Source organism: Chlorocebus sabaeus, unplaced genomic scaffold, assembly GCF_047675955.1.
Source record: "Chlorocebus sabaeus isolate Y175 unplaced genomic scaffold, mChlSab1.0.hap1 unalloc_scaffold_114, whole genome shotgun sequence".
NCBI classification, from domain to species: Eukaryota; Metazoa; Chordata; class Mammalia; order Primates; family Cercopithecidae; genus Chlorocebus; species Chlorocebus sabaeus.
In genome coordinates this window covers 359,543-377,443 of record NW_027326902.1, presented here as the reverse complement: position 1 = coordinate 377,443, position 17,901 = coordinate 359,543, and positions in this window count along the sequence as shown.

Genomic DNA, 17,901 nt, shown 5'->3' with positions numbered 1-17,901 from the left:
GACCTCAAGTGATCCGCCCGCCTCAGCCTCCCAAGGTGCTGGGACTACAGGTGTGAGCCACCACACCTGGCCTGGGTATTTCACTTTCTAAGTGGTCTGTATCTTTTACCAGTGTCAAACATCTATGCTATGTTTAAATTTTTTTCTGGTATTATTTTTTAGGTGATACTACTATTGTAATTTCAACTTTCCTTTTTGCTTTCCTGCTAGACTGTCTTTGCCCATTCCTTTGTTTACAAACTTTTTCTGTGGTCTTGTTTTATTTTATCTCTAAATAAGTTACTAAAAATAAGTTGCTAGGCTGGGTGTGGTGGCTCACACCCGTAATCCCGGCACTGTGGGAGGCCAAGGCAGGAGACCAGAAGATCGAGACCAGCCTGGGCAACATGGTGAAACCCTGTCTCTACAAAAAATTTAAAAAAATTAGCCAGGCATGGTGGTGCATACCTATAGTACCAGCTACTTTGGAGGCTGAGGTGGGAAGATGGCCTGAGTCTCAGAGGTGGAGGTTGCAGTGAGCTAAGATCGTGCCACTGCACTCCATCCTGGGTGACAAAGCCAGAACCTGTCTAAAAAAAAACAAAAACAAAAACAAAAACAAGCAAAAAAAATTTGCTATAAATAAAGCATTTAAAACAGTATCTGGATTACAAGTAATAAGTGTTTGCTGCTTTCGTTGTTATTAAGAACTATTATAAGAAGTGTCACCTTTCTTTTCTGCCTCAAGATAAAATCTCCATTTTGTAAGGGAAATTAAATTTGTCACATTTATAGCAGTTAATAATTTGCTTTGACTCTTGTTTTATGTTCCTATTGAATATGCTTTCTGTTTTATATTTGCTTCTGCGACTGGGTGGTGCAGTTTTCTTTCTTTGTGTCCCCTCTAGTGGTTTGAACATTCTATTACCTATTTCTATATACACTTAAACGTTTATAAACCATATATATATATATATATATGTGTGTGTGTGTGTGTGTGTGTGTGTGTATATAAACCTTGAGACAAGATCTAGCTCTGTCACCCAGGCTGGAGTGCAGTGGCACAATCATGACTCACTGCAGCCTCAACTTCCTGGGCTCAAGTTGGGCTCAAGCGATCCTCCCACCTCAGCCTCCCAAGCAGCTGAGACTACAGGCATGCACCATGCCAGGCTAATTTTTAAATTTTTCTGTAGAGCCAGGACCTTACTATGTTGCCCAGGATGGCCATGAACTTTTGGTCTCAAGCAATGCTCCCTCCTTGGCCTCCCAAAGTGTTGGGATTACAGGTGTGAGCCACCTCACCCAGACTGTAAACTATATCTAGACTTTTACATTTTTTCTTTAATGTCTAGAAGTGCTGGTCATTCCTGAATGAGACAAAATATTGATCAGGCTTTTACTCCTCTTCCATTCCTTTCTACTCTGCCCCACCCAAACTTCCAGGTTTTGTTGAAGTCATGTGGAAGTTAAATTTCGGATGCTCTAACATAGAATCTTTTCACCTTCTATTGTAGGAATTGTGTCCTAGAAATTGCATTAAGCATCACAGATGCACTTGCAGCTGCTACAGCAATAATCACTCCTTTTGGTGGTTTTGTTCACCACCGTTTCTTGTGTTACATGTCTCCTCACTTTATTTTGTTATGGGCTCATTTTTCTTGAAATGTCTCAAATATTTTATTTCCACTATTGTTAATGAGCAGTATATTTTTTTCCGTTTATCTCTGAAGTTCTGTAAAACTTTCTTAGTTGAAAGGTATTTGTTCAAAAATGTAGCTGTAACCCTGGAGGAAGTGTAAATAGTGAGGAAGTGTAAATAGTGAGGAAGTAAGGACCGGGTAAGGAGGTAGAGAGCCCTGTTGATGATTCACAGCCCTGACCCCTCACAGCAGAAAGCCAATCGACAGGTAGTGGTGATATAAACAGGTAACTTAAAGATAAGGAAGTTAAGTACCTGAAAAACCCCAAATAGAAGCCGTACAATTATTTCTCTGGGAAACAAGACCTGGAAGGATAGGGAAAAGATGCAGAAGGGACACGGTTAGGAGATTGTTGCTTTTTATTACAGTGCTTTTTGTCAAATTTTACTCTTGAAATGTGAGCCTGCATTACTTTCATAAGAATGAGTTTCCAGTAACTCAAAGGGACTTCTTAGTCCTGGCCAATGTAGGATATCAAGTCAGGTTTTAGGTGTGAGTAACTCAGCTGACTTTTTGTTGGCTGTATTAAGAGAGATTAAACCACAGAAGAGACCACAAACCACCCCCGCCCCATATGTCACAAACACACAAATACCTCTGTGTGTGTGTGTGTGTGTGTGTGTGTGTGTGTGTGTGTGTGTGTAGCCAGCCCCTTCCCTGGTCAGGACCCTCCCTGACTTTTTTCTCCTTTCCTCTCAGGAGCTAAGCTTCTGATGCCTCCTTCAGCAGCATTCCCTGAGCTGACCATTTTGTTCCCACACAATGCCCCTGCCTGGCCCAGCCTACACTCATGTCCTTCATGACTATCACCTGCCAGTTCTTGGACTCATATTTACTGCTCCCTGCAGGGCACACAGGGAGCCGGCCATCACCTCTGCCACTCACCGCATGCTCCTAGACTCTCTGCTCCCTCTGGTCCCTGGACTCAGCCCAGCCTCTACAACCCACCCTGCTTCCTCTCCTTGAGGCTCCTCAGGACCATCCATCCTTCCCCAGGGACAATAAGTGAGCCTCACTCCTTTTGGAAAAATTGTTGCAACTAAAAGAATTTATTTATATAAACTTAGGGGTGCAAGTGCAGTTTTGATACATGGATATATTGCACAGTGAAGTGTAGGCTTTTAGTGTAGCCATCACCCAAATAGTGTACGCCGTATCCATGAAGGAATTTCTCATCCATCGTCCCCCTCCCATCTGCCCACCCTTCTGAGTCTCCAATGTCTATTATTCCACACTCTGTGTTATCATATTTTATTTTTTCAGTTTATTTTTATTGTAGATTGGCATTATAATTTTCTATATTTATGGAGTACAAAGTGAGGTCGTAATATATATCATATGCATATAATCATTGTATATATATTGCATAGGTATACACATAGACAATATGGGATGATTAAATCAAGCTAATTAATATATCCATCATCTCAAATACTTACTTTTTCATGATGGGAACACTTAAAAACTCCTCTTTTAGCAATTTTCAAATATACAATATATTGTTATTAACTACAAATACCATTATGTACAATAGACCCCTTGAACATACTCCTTCTATCTAACTGAAATTTTGTATTATTAGACCCACATCTCCCCCATCATCCCCCACCCAGTCCCTAGTAACTGCTATTTTCTACCGTCTGCTTCTATGAGTTAAACTGTTTTAGATTCCACATGTGAATGAGGCAATGCAATGTTTGTCCTCCTTGTGCCTGGCTTATTTCATGTAGCACAATTTTATTCCAGGTCCATCCAATTGTTTCAAATGATAGAATTTCCTTCTTATGGTTGAATAATGTTCCATTATATATATAATATATATTACATATAAAATACATATTATATATTATATATATAATACATACATGCCACATTTTCTTGATCAATTTATCTGTTGATGGACACTTGGGCTGATTCTATATTTTGGTTATTGTGAATAATACTGCAATAAACGCAGATACAGATATCTCCTCAACATACCGATTTCCTTGATTGCTGGATCATACGATAATCCTATTTTTAGTTTTTTGAGGAACTTCTATACTGTTTTTAATAATAGCTATAGTAATTTATATCCCCACCAACAGTGTAGAAAAATTCCATTTACTTTATATCTTCTCCAACACTTGTTATCTTTCATCTCTTTGAAAATAACCATTCAAACAGCTATAAAGTGATATCTCATTGTTGTCTTAATTTGCATTTATCTGATGATTAGCGAGGTTTAGCATTTTTTCACGTTCTTGGCCTTTTGTATGTCTTCTTTTGAGAAACATTGATTCAAGTCCTTTTCCCACTTTTAAATTGGGTTATCCTGTACTTTTGAGGTCATATCCAAAATATCATTTCCCAGACTAATGTTGTGGAGTTTTCCCCTATGTTTTCTTCTAATAGTTTTATAGGTTCAGATCTTATAATTAAGTCTTTAACCCATTTGGAGTTAATTTTGATATATGATGTGAGACAGGGGTCTAAATTTTTTTTTTTTGCATATGGATATTCAGATATCCTAATAGCCTTTATTAAAGGGACTAGTTTTTTTAAAAAATTATGTGTTCTTGGCACCTTTGTCCAAAATAAATTGACTATAAAATTGTGGATTTATTTCTGGGCTCTCTTCTGTTCCATTGGTCTACATGTCTATTTTTATGCCAGGACCATGGTGAATTACCATCATTTTGTAATATAGTTTGAAATCAATTATTGGGATGCCTTCAGCTTGGTTCTATTTGCTCAAGATTGCCTTGGATTTTGTCTTTTGTGATTCCATATACATTTTAGGATATTTTTTCTATTTCTGTGAAAAAAAGACGTTTCTCCCATGAAGCCATTAGTCTTGGGCCTTTTTTTTTTGGATGGAAGATTTTTTTTTATTACTGATTCAATTTCCTCACTCATTATTGGCCTACTCAGATTTTCTATTTTTTCATTATTCTGTCTTGGATGGTTGTGTGTTCAGGAATTTATCTATTTTTTCTAGGTTATTCAATTTTTAGCATACAATTTTTTATAACAGTCTCTCATGATTCTTTGTATTTCTGTGGTATCAATTGTAATGTCTCCTTTTTCATCCCTGATTTTATTTATTTTAGTCGTCTTTCTTTTTTTTATAGTTTGTCTTGCTAAAGGTATGTTGATTTTGTTTATGTCTTCAAAAAAACTAAGCCTTTGTTTCATTGGCCTTTTGTATTTTTAGTCTCTATTTTACTTATTTCTGCTCTAATAGCAATTATTTCTTTTCTGCTGCTAATTTTGGATTTAGTTTTTTGTATTTTTCTAGTTCCTTAGGGTGCATATTAGGTTGTTTATTTGTGGTCTTTCTTCTTTTTTTAATGTAGGTTTTTTGTTTGTTTGTTTGTTTGAGTCAGTCTCCCTCTGTTGTCCAGGCTGGAGTGCAGTGGCGGGATCTCGGCTCACTGCAACCTCTGCCTTCCAGGATTCTCCTGTCTCAGCCTTCCAAATAGCTGGGATTACAGGCGTGTGCCACCATGCCCAGCTAATTTTTGTACTTTTAGTAGAGATAGGGTTTTGCCATGTTGGCTGTGCTGGTCTCAGACTCCTGGCCCCAGGTGATCCATCTGCCTCTGTCTCCCAAACTGCTACAATTATAGGCGTGAGCCACCACACATGGCTAATATACATGTTTGCTGCTGTAAATTTCCCTCTTAGAACTGCTTAGAACCGCATCTCAGAGGTTTTGGTATGTTGTGTTTTCAATTTTACCTGTTTTAAGACAGTTTAAATTTGCTCTTTTAATTTTTTAATTGATCCATTGGTTGTTGAGGAGCATGCTGTTTAATTTCCATGTATTTATAAAGTTTACAAATTTCCTTCTAGTTTTATACCATCGTGGTTAGAAAATATACTTGAAATGATTTAGATCTTAAATTTGTTAAAGCTTTGTTTTGTGACCTAACATGATCTGTTCAAGAGACTGTTCCATGTGCTATTGAGACAGACGTGTATTCTGCAGATTTTGTCATGTTTGTTTGCTTGTTTTTGAGACAGAATCTTGCTTTGTCGTCCAGGGTGGAGTGCAGTGGTGTGATCTCGGCTGGCTGCAACCTCCACCTTTCAAGTTCAAGCGATTCTCGTGCCTCAGCCACCCGAGTAACTGAGATTACAGGAGTCACCACCACGCCCAGCAGATTTTTGTATTTTTAGTAGAGACGGGGTTTCGCCATGTTGGCCAGGGTGGTCTCTAACTCCTGGGCTCTGTGATCCGCCTGCCTCAGCCTCCCAAAGTGCTGGGATTATAGGCGTGCACCACCGCGCCGGCCTTGAGCAGCATGTTCTGTAAATGTCTGATAGGTTCATTTAGTCTAGTGTGTGGTTTAGATCTGATGTTTCTTTGTTTATATCCTGTCTGATGATCTGGTCATTGCTAAGGGCGTGAGGCTGAAGTCTCCCGCTATTGAGACTGACGGGAAGTGCTGGGAAGGGAAGAGCGTGGTCCCTTTAAATGATACGGAAGGGGAAGGGAAGCACCGGAAGAGGAGGGCGTGGCTAGGGCTCCACCCCCAGGGATCGAGGTGTGGACAGGCCTTTCCCGCCCAAACGTTGCATTTCCCAAGACCACCCTGGCCGGCCACGCCCCCATCCTGTTCCTATAAAAACCTCCCAGCCCTGGCGAGCAGACACACAGGTGGGCTGGACGTCTGGAGAAGCTGGCACCTAAGGCCGACGACCAGGCAAAGCACCACGATGCAGAGTTTTGCGGGGCAGTTGGAGACGAGCCCAGGATGCTGAGCGGCCTGACTCCAGGGGAAAACCTTCCCACTCCATGTTGAGCTGGTTAACACAAGCCGCCTATATAGACTGCAAAACTAAAAGAACACCCTGTAACACACGTCCGCTGCGGCTTCCGGAGCGGTGAACACTGACCCCTAGACCCTGCCTGGGCTCGGAGCCCCACAGCCTGCCCGTCTGTATGCGCCCCCAGAGGTGTGAGCAGCGGGGCACCGAAGGAGTGAGCCGCAAGCCCTGCTTTGGGGACAAGGGAACTTTTCCCGTTTCACTATTATTGTATTGTGGTGCCGTATTATTTTATTGCCATCTCTTTTTAAATCTAATAATCGTTTATATATTTGCTTCAATGTTGGGTATACATGTATTTATTATTGTTATATCTTGTTGAATTGACCTCTTTATTTTTATATAATGACTTTGTCTCTTTTTACAAAAGTCTAACTTATCTTACCTGAACTTAGCTACTCCAATTCTTGTTTCCCACTTAGGTGGAATATTATTTTCCATTCCTTCATTTTTCATTTATATGTGTCCTTACAGGTGATGTGAGTTTTTTGTGGGCAGCATATAGTTGGATCTTCAAAAAAAAAAAAAAAAAAAAAAATTCCCTTCAGCCACTCTGTGTCTTTTAATTGAAGCATTTAATCCATTTATATTCAAGGTTATTACTGAAAGGTAAGAACTTATCCCAGTCATTTTGTTAATTTCTGGTTGTTTTATAGATCCTTTGTTTCTTTTTATTAGTTCCATTTGTGATTTGTTGGTTTTCTCTAGTGATAAGCTTTGATTCCTTTTACTTTTCATTTGTGTATCTTTTGTAATGTTTTCTTTGTGGTTACTCTGGGATTTATATAAAAACTTAAACTTTTAAACTGATACCAACTTAACTTTTGTGACAAACGAATACTCTAGACTTTTCCTCTCTCACAATTGATAATCTTATTGCTTCAATTTAGATCTTTCTATACTGTGTGTCCCTTAACAACTTATAGTTATCACTGATCGTTTTGACGTTTTATACTGGAGATCTGAAAGATTATATACCTCCATTTCAGTAATGTAGTATTCTGAATTTAATTATTAACTTATGTCTACCAGTGAGGATAATACCTTCGTATGTTTTCATGTCAGTAGTTATTGTCCGTTCACTTCCAGTTGAAGCACTTTATTTGTATTTTTTATTTTTGAGATGGAGTCTCGCTCTGTTGCCCAGGCTGGAGTGCAGTGGCACGATCTCAACTCACTGCAAACTCCACCTCCTGGGTTCATGCCATTCTCCTGCCTCAGCCTCCCGAGTAGCTGGGACTACAGGCGCCCGCCACCTCGCCCGGCTAATTTTTTGTATTTTTAGTAGAGATGGGATTTCACCGTGTTAGTCAGGATGGTCTCGACCTCGTGATCCGCCTGCCTTGCCCTCCCAGAGTGCTGGGATTACAGGCGTGAGCCACTGCGCCAGGCCGATGAAGCACTTTCTTAAATGTTTCTTGTAAGGCCAGTCTTGTGGTGATGAATTCTCTCTGCTTTTGCTTATCTGGGAAATACTTTCTTTCTGAGGTGTATCTCTGCTGGGTCTGTTATTCTTAGCTAACATTTTTCTTTTAGCACTTGGAATAAATCATCCCTTTCCCTCCTATTCTGCAATATTTCTGCTAAGAAATGCGCTAACAATCTATTGTAGCTTTCTTTGTGTGTAATTTGTTACTTTTCTCTTGCTGATTTTAGAACTCTCTTTGTTGTTGATTTCTGGCAGTTTGAATATAATATACCTCAAAGATGACCATTTAGATTGAATCTATAAAGGGTCCTTTAAGATTTATGGATCTAGTCGTTCATATCTCTTCCAAGGCTTGGGCAGATTTCAGCTATTATTTTGTTAAATAAGCTTTCTGTGCCTTTCACCATCTCTTCTTCCTCTAGAACTCTCATAATGCAAAAGTTTCTTTGCTTAATAGTCATTTAAGTCCTGTAGGCTTTCTTTGTTCTTTTTCGTTTTTTTCCTCTTTCATTCCTCTGACTAGGTTACTTCCAAAGACCTGTCTTTGAGTTTATAAATTCTTTCTTCTGTTTGATATAGCCTGTTGTGAAGCTCTCAGTTGCATGTTTTTGGTCATTGAATTCTTCAGTTCCAAGATTTCTATTTGGTTCTTTATGATTTCTATCTCTGTTGAATTTACTATTCAGGTCATAGCTTATTTTTTCATTTTGTTGTCTGTCTGTATTCTGTTGCTTCTCACTGCATTTCTTAAGATCATTATTTTGAATTCCTTTTCAGGCAATTCATAACTTTCCATTTCTTTGGGGTCAGTTACTGGAGAATTATTGTCCTCTTTCATTGACTTCATGTTTCCTTTTTCATGTTTCTTGTGTCGCTGCATTAATACCTGTGGATCTGGTGCAATGGTTGCCTCCTCTGATATTATAGAGTGGCTTTTGCAGGGAAAGTTTCGCCTGCAGATACATCTTAGAGTGTCATTTGGGTAGGGTTCATGGGCTTTGGTTTTGAATGGACACAGTAGTCTGTCTGCAGTTTTTCAGCTGTAGTGGTCTAGGCTGCAGAAGTTTGTGCAGCTGGCCTGCCAGATCTGAATGGGGATCACCTGGGAGTTGTGTGCCTCACCAGTAAGTGCAGGGGCCAAGCTGCCTGTGATTGGAATCTCTTGGAAGCAACACCTGGCTGGTGAGTGTGCTGGTGGTACACTCCTATTTTGCAAAAATTAGTTCTCTTGATGGTGTTACGTAACTCTTGTAGTCTTTCTTCATTTTTATGCTTTTTCTTTTTGCTCTTCCGACTGGATAATTTTAAAAATTTCTGTCTTTGAGCTCATCAGTTCTTTATTTGCCCTGATTGAGCCTGCTGTTGAAGTTTTCTGTGACTTTTTTTTAGTTCAATCATTGTATTCTTAATCTCTAGGATTTATATTTGGTTTCTTAAAAATTGTTTCTATTCATTCACAGGAATTAACCTTCACTATTTAGTTTAGCCTGTGATTCTGGATGGGCCAACTGGTAGTGACCACAGGCAGGCAGAGCTTGCTGTTGAGTTCTCTGGGTGGGCTGATGCTTTTTCTCTGAGGTCGAGTGGGGCTGCTGGCTGGGCTCTGCAATTATGTGGAACTGCTAACTGGGCACTGCAGTTACCACTAATGAGGCCAGGTCACAGCATATATTCCCCGGCCAAGCAGTTTTGCTATTTGAGTTCTGCAGTTGGACAGGACTGCAGGATGGACCCAAAAGCGAGGCAGAATGTTGCTCAGGATGAACTAGACTAGAGGCTGTGCTCGGTAAAAATGGATGATACGGGCTTGCTCTCCAGCTTTGGGGTGAACTCTGGGGTTGGTTCAGACTGCTATGTGGTCTCCTGTGTTGGGCAGGTCCAGCCCCTGTGCTCTGCAAAAATATGTGCTGGCAGGTTATCTCCCTGCTTGGGCAGAGCCTTGGGTGGGCTTTGTATCTGGGTCAAGTGTCTGTTTGGCCTCTCATGTCAAGTACATGTGGCCCTTGTGCTTTGCCTAAACGCACTGTGGTGGGAATTTTCATGCCCGAGTATGGCCTTGGCATGGGCTGTGAGGCTGGTCATGGAGGCTGGCCATCTAGGTACTCAAGCCAGTTTGAACAACTTCTGGGAGAAACTAGCTGAGGTTTGTGGGTGGATCCTGCCATTGGCTGGCACTTCTGACTGGGCACCACCACTGGCAGGAACACAGAGCTATCCCAACAATCCATGTTATCATCACTGTGACCTCTGCTTCACTTCTTTGTTTCCACCTGACCCAAGACAGTCTAGTCTTGCCTATACTTTCAATGTTCCCCATGAGGAAGGGCCACAGTGGTAGGCTTCCTGGGAAGCATTTTGGAATGCTAGGGAAGCTGGATGTCCACCTCTGGCCTTCTTCTCACTGTAGAAATTACGCATCAAAATGAATCTTCTCTGTGTGGTGCTGTGTGGACTTGGGGGAGGGGAAGGAGCAAAGTGGTCAAAGCGAGACCATACCTCTTACCCTTCTAATGTGGTTTTTATTTGGCCCTATGGTCCACATGGGTGTCTCAGGCTCGCTCCCAAGTTTTGGAGTTTCACAGAGGTGTTCTTGTCTGTGGATGGTTTCTAGTTGAACTTTCTGTTGGGGAGGAAGTGAAGCATGGGACTTCCTGTTCTGCCATCTTGCTGATACTGCCCTCTGGCCTAACTTCTGATTTGGGACCTATGACACAGCTCCCTACCCACTACCCTAAGGGGAAAACTCAGAGGAAGGCCCCAGGAGGCAGGGTCCTTAGAGCCTCCAATAGCTCGTTTCTACAGAGATTTGACCCTGGCACTATCCTGGGTCTCAGTAACAGACACCAGGACCTGTGTTCCTGTCTATAGCTGCTTTGATGTGTTTTATTCACCTTTTTGTAATGAAAAGCAACATGGTGGTTGGAATTTTTGAGGGGAGAGGTTCATTATATTGGCACTCATTGATTCCATTTTGGCTACCATTATTATGTAGTATTAACTTTTTCACTTACTGTTTCTTGTTCATAATATTTGTCCTTATTTACTTTGGGAGGTATAGTGAATGACATCCTTCAGTTATGATTAAAGATAATTGTTCTAATATTGGAAGTGAGGGATTTTTTAAAAGCCTTGTTTCATTACTATTTGATGTGTGCTAACACTAGTTGAATCTCTGAAACTGTTTCACATTTCCTGATTTCAGCTGCCAATATAATGAACTGAGACTCAGATGAATCATGTTTTTCATTAAACTTTTCATTTTGAGATAATTGTACACTTAAAGCTGCTTTTTAAGTGAAACTAGTTTGCATTTTCTAGAGTTTTATTGTAAATTGAGTCAGACAATATCTTGGGAGGGAGTCTGTCTCTTTTTACTTGGAGTAATTTAAAAAACTGTTTTTCTAAAAAAATTTTACTTTAAGTTCTGGGATACATGTGCTGAACATGCAGGTTTGTTACATAGGTATACATGTGCCATGGTGGTTTGCTGCACCTAGCAACCCATCATCTAGGTTTTAAGCCCAGCATCCATTAGATATTTGCCCTAATGCTCTCCCTTCCCTTTCCTCCTCCATCCCCCGAAAGGCCCCGGTGTGTGATGTTCCCCTCCCTGTGTCCATGTGTTCTCATTGTTCAACTCCCACTTATGAGTGAGAACATGCAGTGTTTGGTTCCTGTGTTAGTTTGCTGAAGATGATGGTTTCCAACTTCATCCATATCCCTGCAAAGGACATTAATTCATTCCTTTTTATGGCTGCCATGTTTTCTTTATTCAGTCTATCATTGATGGACATTTTGGTTGGTTCCAAGTCTTTGTTATTGTAAATAGTGCTGCAGTAAACATACATGTTCATGTGTCTTTATAGTAGAATAATTTATAATCCTTTGGGTATATACTCAGTAATGGGATTGCTAGGTCAAAAGGTATTTCTGGTTCTAGATCCTTGAGGAATCACCACACTATCTCACATAATGGTTGAATTAATTTACACTCCCACCAACAGTGTAAAAGCGTTCCTATTTCCCTAGATCCTCTTTAGCATCTGTTGTTTCCTGACTTTTTAATGATCGCCATTCTAACTGGCATGAGATGGCATCTCATTGTGGTGTTGATTTGCATTTTTCTAATGACCAGTGATGATGAACTCTTTTTCATATATGTGTTGGCTGCATAAATGTCTTCTTTTTGCCCACTTTTTGATGGGGTTGTTTTTTTTTCCCCTTGTAAATTTGTTTAAGTTCCTTGTAGATTCTGCATATTAGGTCTTTGTCAGAAGGATAGATGGCAAAAATTCTCTCCCGTTCTGTAGGTTGCCTGTTCACTCTGATGATAGTTTCTTTTGCTATGCAGAAGCTCTTTAGTTTAATTAGATCTCATTTGTCAATTCTGGCTTTTGTTGTAATTGCTTTTGGTGTTTTAGCCATAAAGTCTTTGCCCAGGCCTTTGTCCTGAATGATATTGCCTAGGTTTTCTTCTAGGGTTTTTAAGGTTTTAGGTTTTAAGTTTAAGTCTTTAATCCATCTTGAGTTAATTTTTGTATAAGATGTAAGCAAGGGGTCCAGTTTTTGTTTTCGAATATAGATAGCCAGTTTTCCTAGAACCATTTATTAAATAGGGAATCCTTTCCCTATTGCTTGTTTTTGTCAGAGTTGTCAAAGATCAGATGTTTGTAGATGTGTGTTTTTTTCTGGGGCATCTGTTCTGTTCCATTGGTCTATATATCTGTTTTGGTACCAGTACCATGCTGTTTTTGTTACTGTAACCTTGTAGTACAGTTTGAAGTCAGGTAATGCAATGCTTCCAACTTTGTTCTTTTTGCTTAGGATTGCCTTGGCCATACAGGCTCTTATTAGGTTCCATATGAAATTTAAAGTTGTTGTTTCTAGTTCTGTGAGGAAAGTCAATGGTAGCTTGATGGGAGTAGCACTGAATCTGTAAATTACTTTGGGCAGTATGGCCATTTCATGACATTGATTCTTCCTGTCCATGAGCATGGAATGTTTTTTCCATTTGTTTTTGTCCTCTCTTATTTCCTTGAGCAGTGGTTTGTAGTTCTCCTTGAAGAGGTCCTTCATGTCCCTGGTAAGTTGTATTCCTAGGTATTTTATTTTCTTTGTAGCAGTTTTGAATGATAGTTCACTCTTGATTTGGCTCTCTGCTTATTTTTGGTGTATAGGAATGCTGGTGAATTTTTTTTTTTTTTAATTATACTTTAAGTTCTGGGCTACATGTGCAGAACGTGCAGTTTCGTTACATGGGTATACATATGGGTATGCCATGGTGGTTTGCTGCACCTATCAACCCGTCACCTACATTAAGTATTACTCCTAATGTCATCCCTCCCTTAGCCCCCCACCCCCCAACAGGTCCCGGTGTGTGATGTTCCCCTCCCTATTCCATGTGTTCTCATTTTTCAACTTCCACTTATGAGTGAGAACATGCAGTGTTTGGTTTCTGTTCTTCTGATAGTGTGCTGAGAATGATGGTTTCCAGCTTCATCCATGTCCCTGCAAAGGACATGAACTCATTCTTTTTTATGGCTGCATAGTATTCCATGGTGTATATGTGCCACATTTTCTTTATCCAGTCTATTATTGATGGACGTTTGGGTTGGTTCCAAGTCTTTGCTATTGTGAATAGTGCTGCAATAAACATACATGTGCATGTGTCTTTATAGTAGAATGATTTATAATCTTTGGGTATATACCGAGTAATGGGATTGCTGGGTCAAATGGTATTTCTAGTTCTAGATCCTTGAGGAATCACCATACTGTCTTCCACAATGGTTGAACTAATTAACACTCTCACCAACAATGTAAAAATGTTTCTGTTTCTCCACATCCTCTCCAGCATCTGTTGTTTCCTGACTTTTTAATGATCAGCATTCTAACTGGCATGAGATAGTATCTCATTGTGGTTTTGGTACGCATTTCTCTAATGACCAGTGATAAGCAGTTTTTCATATGTCTGTAGGTTGCATAAAAGTCTTCTTTTCAGACGTGTCTGTTCCTATTCTTTGCCCACTTTTTGATGGGGTTGTTTGTTTTCTTCTTGTAAATTTGCTTAAGTTCTTTGTAGATTCTGGATATTAGCCCTTTGTCAGATGGATAGATTGCAAAATTTTTCTCCCATTCTGTAGGTTGCCTGTTCACTCTGATGATAGTTTCTTTTGCTGTGCAGAAGCTTTTTAGTTTAATTAGATCCCATTTGTCAATTTTGTTTTTTTTTGTTTGTTTGTTTTTTTAAATTGTATTTTAAATTCTAGGGTACATGTGCACAACATGTAGGTTTGTTACATAGGTATACATGTGCCATGGTGGTTTGCTGCACCCAACAACTCTTCATTTACATAGGTATTTCTCCTAATGCTATCCATCTCCCAGCTCCCTACCCCCCGACAGGCCCCAGTGTGTGATGTTCCCCGCCCTGTGTCCAAGTGTTCTCATTGTTCAATTCCCACCTATGAGTGAGAATATGTGGTGTTTGATTTTCCGTCCTTGTGATAGTTTGCTGAGAATGGTGGTTTCCGGCTTCATCCATGTCCCTGCAAAGGACATGAACTCATCCTTTTTTATGGCTGCATAGTATTCCATGGTGTGTATGTGCCACATTTTCTTTATCCAGTCTATCATTGATGGACATTTGGGTGGGTTCCAAGTCTTTGCTATTGTGAATAGTGCCACAATAAACATAAAGTGTGTGCATGTGTCTTTATAGTAGCATGACTTGCAATTCTTTGGGTATATACCCAGTAATGGGATCGCTGAATCAAATGGTATTTCTAGTTCTAGATCCTTGAGGAATCGTCACACTGTCTTCCACAATGGTTGAACAAATTTACACTCCCAACAGTGTAAAAGTGTTCCTATTTCTCCACATCCTCTTTAGCATCTGTTGTTTCCTGACTTTTTAATGATCACAATTCTAACCAGCCTGAGATAGTATCCAATGACTTTCTTCACAGAGTTGGAAAAAACTACTTTAAACTTCATATGGAACCACAAAAAAGCCTGCATAGCCAAGACAATCGTAAGCAAAATGAACAAAGCTGGAGGCATCATGCTACCTGACTTCAAACTATACTACAAGGCTACAGTAACAAAAACAGCATGGTACTGGTACCAACACAGATATATAGACCAATGGAACAGAACAGAGGCCTCAGAAATAACACTACACATCTACAACCACTTGACTTTTGACAACAAACAAGCAATGGGGAAAGGATTCCCTATTTAATAAATGGTACTGGAAAAACTGGCTAGCCATATGTAGAAATCTGAAACTGGGTCCCTTCCTTACACTTTATACAAAAATTAATTCAAGATGGATTAAAGACTTAAATTTTAGACCTAAAACCATAAAAATCCTAGAAGAAAACCTAGGCAATATCATTCAGGACATAAGCATGGGCAAAGACTTGATGACTAAAACACAAAAAGCAATGGCAACAAAAGTCAAAATTGAGAAATGGGATCTAATTAAACAAAAGAGCTTCTGCACAGCAAAAGAAACCATCATCAGAGTGAACAGGCGACCTACAGAATGGTAGAAAATTTTTGCAATTTAGTCATCAGACAAAGGACTAATATCCAGAATCTACAAAGAACTTAAACAAATTTACAAGAAGAAAACAAGCAACCCCATCAAAAAGTGGGCAAAGGATACAAACAGACACTTCTGAAAAAAAGACATTTATGCAGCCAACAGACACATGAAAAAAATGCTCATCATAACTGATCATCAGAGAAATGCAAATTTTGTTTTTTGTTGCCATTGCTTTTGGTGTTTTAGAGATAAAGTCTTTGCCCTTGCCTACATCCTGAATGGTATTGCCCAGGTTTTCTTCTGGGATTTTTATGGTCCTAGGTCTTATGTTTAAGTCTTTGATCCATCTTGAGTTAATTTTTGTATAAGGTGTAAGGAAGGGGTCCAGTTTCAGTCTTCTACGTATGGCTAGCCAGTTTTCCCAAGACCATTTATTAAACAGGGAATATTTTTTCCATTGCTTGTTTGTGTCAGGTTTGTCAAATATCAGTTGGTTTTATATGGGTGATGTTATCTCCCAGGCCTCTCTGTTCTCTGTTCCATTGGCCTAAGTATCTGCTTTGGTAACAGTACCATGCTGCTTTTGTTACTGTAGCCTTGTAGTATAGTTTGAAGTCAGGTAGCATGATGCCTCCAGCTTTGTTCTTCTTGCCCAGGATTGTCTTGGCTATGTAGGCTCTTTTTTGGTTCCATATGAAGTTTAAAGTAGTTCTTTCCAATTCTGTGAAGAAAGTCAGTGGTAGCTTGATGGGGATAGCATTGAATCTATAAATTACTTTGGACAGTGTGGCCATTTTCACGATATTGATTCTTGCTATCCATGAGCATGGAATGTTTTTCCATTTGTTTCCTCTCTTATTTCCTTGAACAGTGGTTTGTAGTTGTCCTTGAAGAGGTTCTTCACATCCCTTGTAACTTGGATTCCTGGGTATTTTATTCTCTTAGTAGCAGTTGTGAATAGGAGTTCACTCATGATTTGGCTGTTTGTCTATTATTGGTGTATAGGAATGCTTGTGATTTTTGCACATTGATTTTGTATCCTGAGACTTCGCTGAAGTTGCTTATCAGCTTAAGGAGATTTTTGGGCTGAGACAATGGGTTTTTCTAAATATACAATAATGTCATTTGCAAACAGAGACAATTTGATTTCCTCTCTTCCTATCTGAATACCCGTTATTTCTTTCTCTTGCCTGATTGCCCTGGCCAGAACTTCCAATACTATGGTGAATAGGAGTGGTGAGAGAGGGCATCCTTGTCTTGTGCCGGTTTTCAAAAGGAATACTTCCAGCTTTTGCCCATTCAGTATGATATTGGCTGTGGGTTTGTCATAAATAGCTCTTATTATTTTGAGATATGTTCCATCAATACCTAGTTTATTGAGAGTTTTTAGCATGAAGGGGCGTTGAATTTTATTGAAGGCCTTTTCTGCATCTATTTAGATTATCATGTGGTTTTTGTCATTTGTTCTCTTTATGTGTTGATTGCATTTATTGATTTGCATATATTGAACCAGGCTTGTATTCCAGAGATGAAGCCCACCTGATCGTGGTGGATAAGCTTTTTGACGTGCCGCTGGATTCTGTTTGCCAGTTTTTGTTGAGGATTTTCGCATAGATGTTCATCAGGCATATTGACCTGAAATTTTCCTTTTTTATTGTGTCTCTGCCTTGTTTTGGAATCAGGATGATGCTGGCCTCATACAATGAGTTAGGGAGGATTCCCTCTTTTTCTATTGTTTGGAATAGTTTCAGAAGGAATGGTACCAGTTCCTCTTTGTACCTCTGGTAGAATTGGTCTGTGAATCTGTCTGGTCCTGGGCTTTTTTGTTGTTGTTGGTAGACTATTAATTACTGCTTCAACTTCAGAACTTGTTATTGGTCTATTGAGGGATTCGATTTCTTCCTGGTTTAGTGTTGGGAGGGTGTGTGTGTCCAGAAATTTGTCCATTTCTTCTAGATTTTCTAGTTTATTTGCATAGAGGTGTTTATAGTATTCTCGGATGGTAGTTTGTATTTCTGTGGGATCAGTGGTGATATCCCCTTTATTATTTTTTATTGTGTATATTTGATTTTTCTCTCTTTTCTTCTATATTAGTCTAGCTAGTGGTCTATTTTGTTAATCTTTTCACAAAAGATTACCTCCTGGATTAATTGATTTTTTGAAGGGTTTTTCATGTCTCTATCTTCTTCAGTTCTGCTCTGATAGTAATTATTTCTTATCTGCTGCTAGCTTTTGAATTTGTTTGCTCTTGCTTCTCTAGTTCTTTTAATTGTGAGTTAGAGTGTCAATTTTACATCTCTTCCACTTTCTGATGTGGGCATTTAGTGCTATAAATTTTTCTCTTAACACTGCTTTGGCTGTGTCCCGGAGATTCTGGTATGTTGTGTCTTTGTTCTCATTGGTTTCAAATAACTTTGTTATTTCTG